Here is a 9,183-nt window from a genome sequence, read left to right on the forward strand (position 1 = left end):
AAACCACCATTTACGAACCGTATACTGATTTACGGTCCGTCCTCTATGGCCGTATTTAAGCATTTAAGAAACAGAAAGTTTGGTTGAAGAACATGGCAGTTTACGACCTGGGTTTACAGTCCGTAAACCAGTTTACAGGCCGTATACTGGGTCGTATTTAACCATTTCAACACTTGACAAAAACTTGAGATTTTTGTGAGGCTGGAGGACGATTGCACTATACGGTCCGTAAATCACTTTACGGGCCGTATAGTGCCCTTTACGACCACTGTGCTGAGAATTTTCCGCCACCTTCTTATTTCCAAAAATTCATAATTAGCCATTCCCGACTTAATAAAACATCATACACGCAAGCCTTTCATTGTTCTACTCATCACACAAGTGCGGAAAAATTTCCGAGGTGTAACATAGGTAGTGTCAAATTACAAAGGAAACTCTGGCGAAATTTTTCTAAGATTCCTAGGTATTTTAACATTCGAGGACGAATGTTCCAAAAGGGGGGAAGAATGTTACACCTTGGAAAAGTCCCCGTACATGTACAAGGAATAGACCAACGAAGGGTATGAGTGTGTGGTGTTTTACTAAATAAGGGGTGATGATTCAGGAATTTTTGGAAATAAGAAAGTGGTAGAATTTTATCCAGCCTAGTGCTCGTAAAGTGATTTATGGCCCGTAAAGTGATTTATGGACCGTAAATCACCATCGTCCTCCAACCTTCCAAAATCTCAACTTTTTGTTAAGTGTGGAAATCATTAAATACGACTTGGTATACGGCCCGTAAACTGGTTTAGACAGTAAACCTCGATCGTAAACTACCATGATCACTAGCCAACCTTTCTGTTTTGGACATGCTTAAATACGACCACACTATACGGTCAGTAAACTCTGGTTTACAACCACTGTTCACCCCGACGATTGTTCATTAAAAATCAGCTTTTGTGATCATTAAAAGGGACTCAAGCCTCATTTTATTTCATTATTCATCCACACAACTCAAGAATGCTCTAGAACTCTCCAAACACTTCCTCCATAAGAATTCAAGAGAATCAAAGGGAAACTAAGATCATCAACACCAAATCCAAGCAACAAAGTGCATGAAACCTAGTTGGAGGTCATCTTCTTCAAGAAATTCCAAAAGAGGTGAAGAAGGGTTTTTGTGCTAAAGGAGTATTCTCATTCAAGGCTTGTCCAACCATCATATAAGGTATGTTTCATGACTATACCATGTGATTCAAGGTTTTGGAAGGCTTAGATGGTTGAATTGTAGAAGAACATAGAAAATGGGCTATTATTGAGTAAAAGGGTGTCATAGTTGGGTGGTAGCTAGATGGAATCATGGAAGTTGACATGTTATGATTATGAATACGTTATAAATGGTTTATAGGTCATGATATAAGTGTTAAACTCAAGGAAATGCGATAACGGGCTAAAACCATAAATGTGGAGAAATTGGAGGAAAATGGTGGATTTTTCATAAAGTATACAAATGAGGATTGTTGCTTGCAATATCACGAGTGTTGTTGCAAATGTTTAGGAGTTGGAATAGAATGGGGAGAAAGGTAGTAGAAACAAAGGAAATTCCACTTAAATTTCTTTAGAGATAGCGATGCGTTTTTATAGTCGGTTAACTAATGTTAATACGATTCTCTTGTGAAGGTAACGTCGTGACTTCGAAGGAAGACAAGTGAGCGATAACGTAGCTAAACGACAAAGGTATGCGAGGCTAGTCCTTTCTTTCCAATGGCATGAATCCTATGGTATAAGTTCTTTCCTCTTCACGAGTTCATGTATCCCGAGAAGCTAAAAGCCTATATTCCTATACATCTATATAAGATAAGAGATATGATATGATGATGCCATATTGACAATGATGCCCTGGATTTCTTACACTCACCTTATGTACTAATTCCTTCAAGGTGAGGCAGAATGTCAATGATTGATCCATAATGAAATCGGGGGATCACGACCTTACGTCACCCCAATAGAGAATGTATGATCTTGAGCCTTATGCATGTATCATGTTAAGATAAGCATATTTTGATAATCATATTATTATAAGTATTTTATAATGAGAATGTCATGATTGCATTACACCGCGCCTAGTTGGCCGGACAGTCACCGCTACGGCGGGCAGCTATACGGATACACTATGACCTTCGGGCGTGGGCAGACACCACTAGTGGGCGGCATGAGATGGTACCCCGGACGCGGGAGGCCTCGACGCGGGATTATATTTTTGATTATCACACTGTTCCGGTAAGGACGGGCAGCTTGCATGTCATGCATACATGATTTGATGATGAGTATGAGTAAGACAGCCTGTATCACTTCTTTCATGATTATCGTTCAGAATCAGATGTTCATATTGATGCTCTCATTATATTATTGTTGTCCTTCTTCATTGTTTATGCCTCTCATACTCGGTACAATATTCGTACTGACGTCCTTTTCTTTTGATGCTATGTTCATGCCCACAGGTAGACAGGGAGGCGAGCTTGATCCAGATTCTTAGGAGCTGTCAGCGGACTGAAAGCACTCCGTTGTTCGGAGGTGCTTATGATTATTCCTTTGGTATATATACATTTTGGGCACGACGGAGTCTTGTTCCGTCTATATGTACAACATGTCAGTAGAGGCTCGTAGATGCGCAGTGTGGGTAGTATGGTCTCACATTTTTCATGTATATGTGTACTTATTTTTTGATATACTAAAGATCTATATATATGTAAAAGTATTTATGTTCCCCTATAAACCATGACTTTTCCATGCTTTGAGTTAAAAGAAATAAAAAGGGAATTAATCGAGTAAAGTGAGTAATAGAGCGAGCGGCGCTCGGTGGTTAGCCCCGGGTACCCGTCGCGGCCCCTAGCTGGGTCGTGACAAAGGGGGTCAGTACGGAATATGTACTAAGTATATAAAGCATAAGAACATCAAGTAAGATGAATCATAAAAACCAGTCTCAATAATTGAAAGCATCTGTGGCTAACATCTGAGAATATCTGCGTAACCCGGTATGACTGAAACTGACTCTACGGCGTATGATAGGCATAGATTACAATATAACTGATAGTGCTGTGGAACGTACAGTCCGATCCATATGTAATATAATAGTGCCGAGGAACGTACGGCCCGATCCATATATAATATAATAGTGCCGAGGAATGTACGACTCGATCCATAAATATAATATATTAGTGCCGAGGAACGTACGGCCCGATCCATAAATATAATATGTTAGTGCCGAGGAACGTACGGCCCGATCCATATATAATATAATATGTTAGTGCCGAGGAACGTACGACCCGATCCATAAATATAATATGTTAGTGTCGAGGAACGTACGGACCGATCCATAAATATAATATATACAAATGCATGTAAAACTTGGAAAAGGATACTCTGAACCCCTCTGGTGACATAAGAAGCTAATATGAAAAGTCTCTGGGAGTTATGGACATAAAACATAGGAGGCCAATGATACAAATATCTCTACACTCTCTAAGAACAGAGTCTTTGGAACTTGCTTGCTCACTGTGTTCGTTGATATGATAAGGATCATGCCAAAAAGAAAGATAGGATAACTTTACATACCTGTTAAAGGTTATTCGTAATCACGTTCGCTTCGTCGCCCTTTAGCCTTAATTTACTCGGTGGAACTTCTACACTTGTCTGCTCCAATTTCACAATTTATCCTTCCTCAATTCAATATCCAATGTTGCTATCACTTCCTTGAACTTGTAATTCACTTGGAACTTGATCAAAATATGCAACAAAACAATTTTTCTCAATCACCATGGCTGGCCGAGAGCTTGGCAGCCATGGAAGTTATATTTTTTTCTCTCTAAGTTTTAACTTTAAGAAATGGAATGAAAAATGGCTTGTTTGTTGATCATTCAACAATATATATATGTTTTCCATTAATAGACACGTGCCCCCCCCCCCTCCCTTATGACTCACTAATTGATTTCTTGATTTGTCATTTTTTTTATTTCGGGTGGGGCCCACACATAGTAATTAAATTAATTAATCTTAATTAATCATTAATCCTTACTTAATAATCATAATTAATTAGTCCCTAATCTCCAATAATATTTCTACACTAAATAAAATTTATAAACAATTTGTGTACTAATTAAAATTGAAAATTAAAAGTTCCTATTTCATATCCGAAAATAATCCCATCTTTAACTTAAGTCGATTAGCTTGCGAATAACTCGACGTATAAAAAAATACGGGATATAACAACAACAACAACCCAAGCACACAAATGAGGCAAGAAATTCTTTGGCAAGGGGGTTTTCAATTCAAGGCACCAACTCCTTCAATTATTTGATTCGAGGTACGTAATCACTCCTAAATCATATTAGAACAAGTACATCACTATAATTTTAGACTAAGTATGCTCCATTCTTGTAAAATCTGAGTAAAATTTTTAATTTATGGGGGTTAGGTCACTGGTTGATGGGGAAGAGTGTAGAACTTAAATTTGAACTTTGATTAACATGCTATCATTGCATAATACCTTAGATTAGACTGATTTGGAGGCCTTAGCCATGGAAACATGAAATGAGTTTTTCTTAATTTTTGGGATTCGAATAGTTGAAAATTTAGGGTTTTTTTATTGTTAGAAATCACTCCTTGTGATGTGTAGAAGACTTGCATGCTTGTATAGGACTTGAGCTGTGGGTGAAATTTCGATTTGGGTCTAATAATTGGGAGAATGTTTTTAAAATATTTTGGGGTTGGCTGTTGGGGACGACGAGCCGCTGTGGCGCATCTCAGGTATGCTAGCGCGGTTAAGGGAGGAGAGGGGATAGATCGCTATGGCGGGGCCTTCACCCGCTGTGGCATCCCCGCTGCTGCGGTGACCACTACCGCTGTATTGCAGCCTCCACCAGTTTTTTTTTCAGGCAAGAACTTGGGCGATCGGATACGAGGTTATTTTTGCTAAATTCTTTGGTTTGTATAAAATAGTTTGTTGACTGTTCTTGGCAATTTTGTGACAAAAAATTCGTTCTTGTTGCAGGTATCCCTTTTTCAAGGAATGGGTCAATATGTTCAAGTCTCGGACAGTGTTTGATTTGCAGTGAAGGGGAGTTATCAACATTTACTGGAGTACATGCCTAAGAGCTTATTGCCGGAGAGAGGCTTTGATACAGATAAAGTGGATATTCGTGTCCCAAAATTCTATAACCAACTGTATGCTATGAAGTGGGGAAAACTTGTAGAGGATCCCGATAAGGTAAATAAGGCTTTGGTGCGAGAGTTTTACTCCATGTTGAAGATGGTTGATTTTTCTTCCCCTGATCCAGAGATTGTGATTTGGGGTGTGATAGTGAAAATATGGCCTGAGGTTATTAATGATCATTACAGATTAGAGATCCACCCGGTGTCTGAGATGGAGGCAAGAGATGTGGAGGGAAATGGGGCTTGGTTGGTTTCCAAGCTTGTGATGGAGGAGAAAAGGAGCAAGGTGCATTGGACCAACAAGAAGACTGGAATCACTAACCATCACTTCACTGCTGAGGCGAGGAGGTGGCTAAATCTGATATCCCGATGAGTGCGCCCCTCTGGAAATAACTATGCTGTCACATATGTACGGGCTTTCATGATTGCTTGTATTCTGGATGATGTCCCGGTGAATGTGGGTCACCACGTAGTTCAGGAGTGGAGGGAGTTCGTATCTGAGGTAGGAGGAGGTCCGAGTTTGATATTCCCTTTTCTTATTATTGCCTTGTGCGCGAAGGCTAATGTCCCACAGAGGAGGGCGGATGAGTGGGTGGATTCAGATATCTTATTTCATCCGCTATTGCTGAGAGGTCATTCTTCGCTTGTTCAACATAGGAAGGGGGGACCGGAGGCCATTTCTAGGGCTAGTGAGAGCCAGGGCGATGATTCTGGAGCACCACCGGTTCAGAGGCAATTCCAGGTGTTGGGTGATAAGGTGGATGAGATGAAGATGCTACTGATTAGTGGTTCCGGGGCTGGCCTTTCTAGCATTACCGCTGGCTATTCCACTGATATTTGGCACAAATATCTATGTTTTGTGTCGCTTTCCCTCTAAATCTTAGTACTTTACTTGCTATCTTGAGGATAAAATAGTTGTATCCGGGCTTATGTTCTTATGATTTTTAAATAGGTCCAACGCAACCAGTTAGAGGAGAAGTGAGCAGTTTGGTGGACTTTTGGAAGCTTTGGCATCTGAATGTGGCGACGTGAGAGGTAGAAACAGTAGAGAAGACGTGATGAACTGAGGAGTCCGCTATCTTTCCACATCGTGGAGCAAAGGCGCAAGAATTTCATCTCCGACTAATGGCACAATCAGGCCTTTTATCCGCATTGCTTGAAAAAAGCGAGCAAAACAAGCTTCTGACCAAGTTTCATGTTCAGGCGATCCTTCCGCATTGCGGAAGAAAAGTTTAGGTCTACTTATTTTTTATTTTAACCCTAGACTATAAATAGACGTTTTAGTAGTTGTAAACGATGTGCTGTGATTTTGTTAAGACTTGTAAGCCGTCATCCTGCTTTCTCTCTCTAGAATTATTTTATTTTCTTCTTTTCAATCCTAGATTATTCATGAATTCTCGTTCTTCATCTAGAATCATGAGTAGCTAAACTTCTTAATTTTGGGTTTGTGGCGAAAGACATGATAGTTTGTTTGGCTACAATTTCAATCGATTAAATTTTCGTATTTTGGGTTGCTTATTCATTCTTGTGCTTAATTGTTTGATTATTTGGCCAATAGTTAAACACGATCGGTGGTGCATGAATTTGACTTGAGATAGGGAATTCACATACGTAAGAAGAATAAATAGAGTTTGTTCGATATTATCGATTCGCTATTGAGGATAGAGATATACCCTTTAGCCCTACTTAGTTGAATATGGAAAAATAAGTCCGCTCTTGTTACCTCTAACGACCATAGAGATATAGGTGTTATAGTAGCATCTACATACTTGTGAGTAGTTTGAGAGAATATCATAAAGTTAAAATTAACCCGTCAACTAGTAACCCAAGAAATAAGATAGGTGGAATTGTCAACAGATCAACTGGATTGTCGAAAGCCATGACCCTAGAACTTTCTCTCATCTGATAAACCTTACAGTCGTCGTCACAATTGTCTCAGTCACAAAAACACCCATACTCAATTTTTTACTTCTAGTTTTAGTTTAGTCATAACAAAACACTTTGATTGTCACTATCTTGAATAGTTATAAGAAGTTTGAATTGGTTAAGCAATATAAAATCTAAGTGTATGCGGGTATCATATCTGGGCTTAACAATCCTATATTACTTATATGATAGCGTATACTTGCGTGTGCGTTTTGAAGCAACAAGTTTTTGGCGCTGTTGCCGGGGACTTAGAAAGATTTACTGTTTTTATAATTTGAGTTTGTTTTTCTATTCAAGTGTTTACTATTTTCGTTGGTCTACTTGTGTCACTTTTGGTTTCTCTGGTTTATGCCAAGCACTAGAAGTTCAGGAGAACCGTTAGTTGATCTTGATCCCGAAATCGAGAGAATTTTACGTTGACAGAGCAGAATGGCTGATGAAGCAGCAAGACTTGCTCTTGAAGTGGCAGAAAGGGAAATAAATAGAAACAGGGATGAACAGGCTGCGATACCTGTTCAGGTGGCACAACCGGCTAGAGTTCTAGTTGCAAACTATGCTAGACCCAGTATGGAAAACACTGGTAAGGCCATTGTCAAGCCGAAAATCAACTGAAAATTCTAGCTGAATGAAAGAACAGTGCGGCTGGTGCAAGCTACGTGCCAGTATATGGGTAAGTCAAATGAAGACTCACACAAGCACTTGATGCAGTTCGTGGACTTAAGTGAAAATTTTCAATACAGAGATGTCACAGACGATTATGTGAATATGGTATTATTACCTTTCTTGTTGATTGGTGAAGCTAGAGAGTGGTTGAATGATCTCCCCGTAAATTCTATCACTTCGTGGAAGATTCGATCGAGCAAATTTATTGAGAAGTTCTTTTCATCCCAAAAAATGAAGGAGCTCAGAGGGAAAATTGCCAACTTTACTCAGAAAGATTTCGAATCTCTACCACAGGCTTGGGAGAAGTTCAAGGGTTATTTGCGAGATTGTCCTCATCATATGCAGCCACAGGAGATCATTGTGCATTATTTCATTGAAGGGTTAAGGCATGATTAGCGTGCTTTGTTGAACGCCTCTGCCCAGGGGTCGATTTTGACCAAGACTTATAAGAAAATTGAAGCTTTACTCGAGCTTATATCTGAGGGCACTCAAGAATATCAAGAGATGAGCCGGGGGTTACCACAAAACGCCGCTGGGGTTCTTTAAGTAGATGATGTTGCAGCTATTCGGGCCCATATAAGTACACTTACTAATGTGATTTGAGGGCGTTTCCTCAAGCAGCAGGTCCAATCAGTTCAACATATTCAACAAGCAGCGTGTGTAAGTTGTGGTGAGCCATATGATTATTCTAATTGTCCATTGAATCTAGAATCCGCCTATTATGTGGGGCAGCAAACTGTGGTGGCAAAATTTATGGGAACTATTATGGGAAGAATTATAATCCTCCATTCAGGAAGCGGGACTTCCACAAGCTGAACAATTATTAGCAACCTCTAGCTCAGCCAACTAGAAATTTAGAAGAGATGATGAAGTAGGTAATGCAACATCAAAATCAGAAATTTCAGAGTGAGATACAGAAATCTATTCATAAGCTTGAGCGTCAATGGGGCAGATGGCTTGTTACCTTGAGGAATGGCAGAGAACTTGAAGAAGGACCTATGAAAACGAAGAACATACCTGAAGCAGAATTTATCCCTGTTAAGAAAGCTGAGCCAGAGCAGAGAGTCACAGAGCAACCCATAGAGAAAGTGGTTCGACCACCCCCTCCTTTTCCACAGCGACTTCAGAAACATAAAGCAAATTCGGCTTGTAAGAAATTTCATGAACTCTTTAAACAGGTACACATCAACATTCCTCTGGTGTAATTTTTGCAAGAAGTTCTAAAATATGCTAAGTATATCAAAGATGTAGTTGAGATCAAAAGGCGTTGGATAGAGTTTGAGACTATTGCACTTACTGAGGAGTGCAGTTCTAGAGTGCGGAGTAAAATTCCTCCAAAGTTGAAAGATCGGGGTAGCTTCACGATTTCGATTACTATTGGAAACATTAAAGTTGGGATAGCAATGT

General features: G+C 39.7%; 1 non-coding gene across 1 annotated transcript; it reads right to left on the reverse strand.

Annotated features, from left to right (window-relative positions):
- Positions 1-8,013: 8,013 nt before the first annotated feature.
- Positions 8,014-8,121, reverse strand: LOC132643042 (small nucleolar RNA R71). Its single transcript, XR_009583497.1, has one exon. It is a non-coding gene; the product is annotated as a small nucleolar RNA R71 (small nucleolar RNA).
- Between the last annotated feature and the right edge of the window lie 1,062 nt (positions 8,122-9,183).

This window comes from Lycium barbarum, chromosome 5 (genome assembly GCF_019175385.1).
Source record: "Lycium barbarum isolate Lr01 chromosome 5, ASM1917538v2, whole genome shotgun sequence".
Lineage (NCBI taxonomy): Eukaryota > Viridiplantae > Streptophyta > Magnoliopsida > Solanales > Solanaceae > Lycium > Lycium barbarum.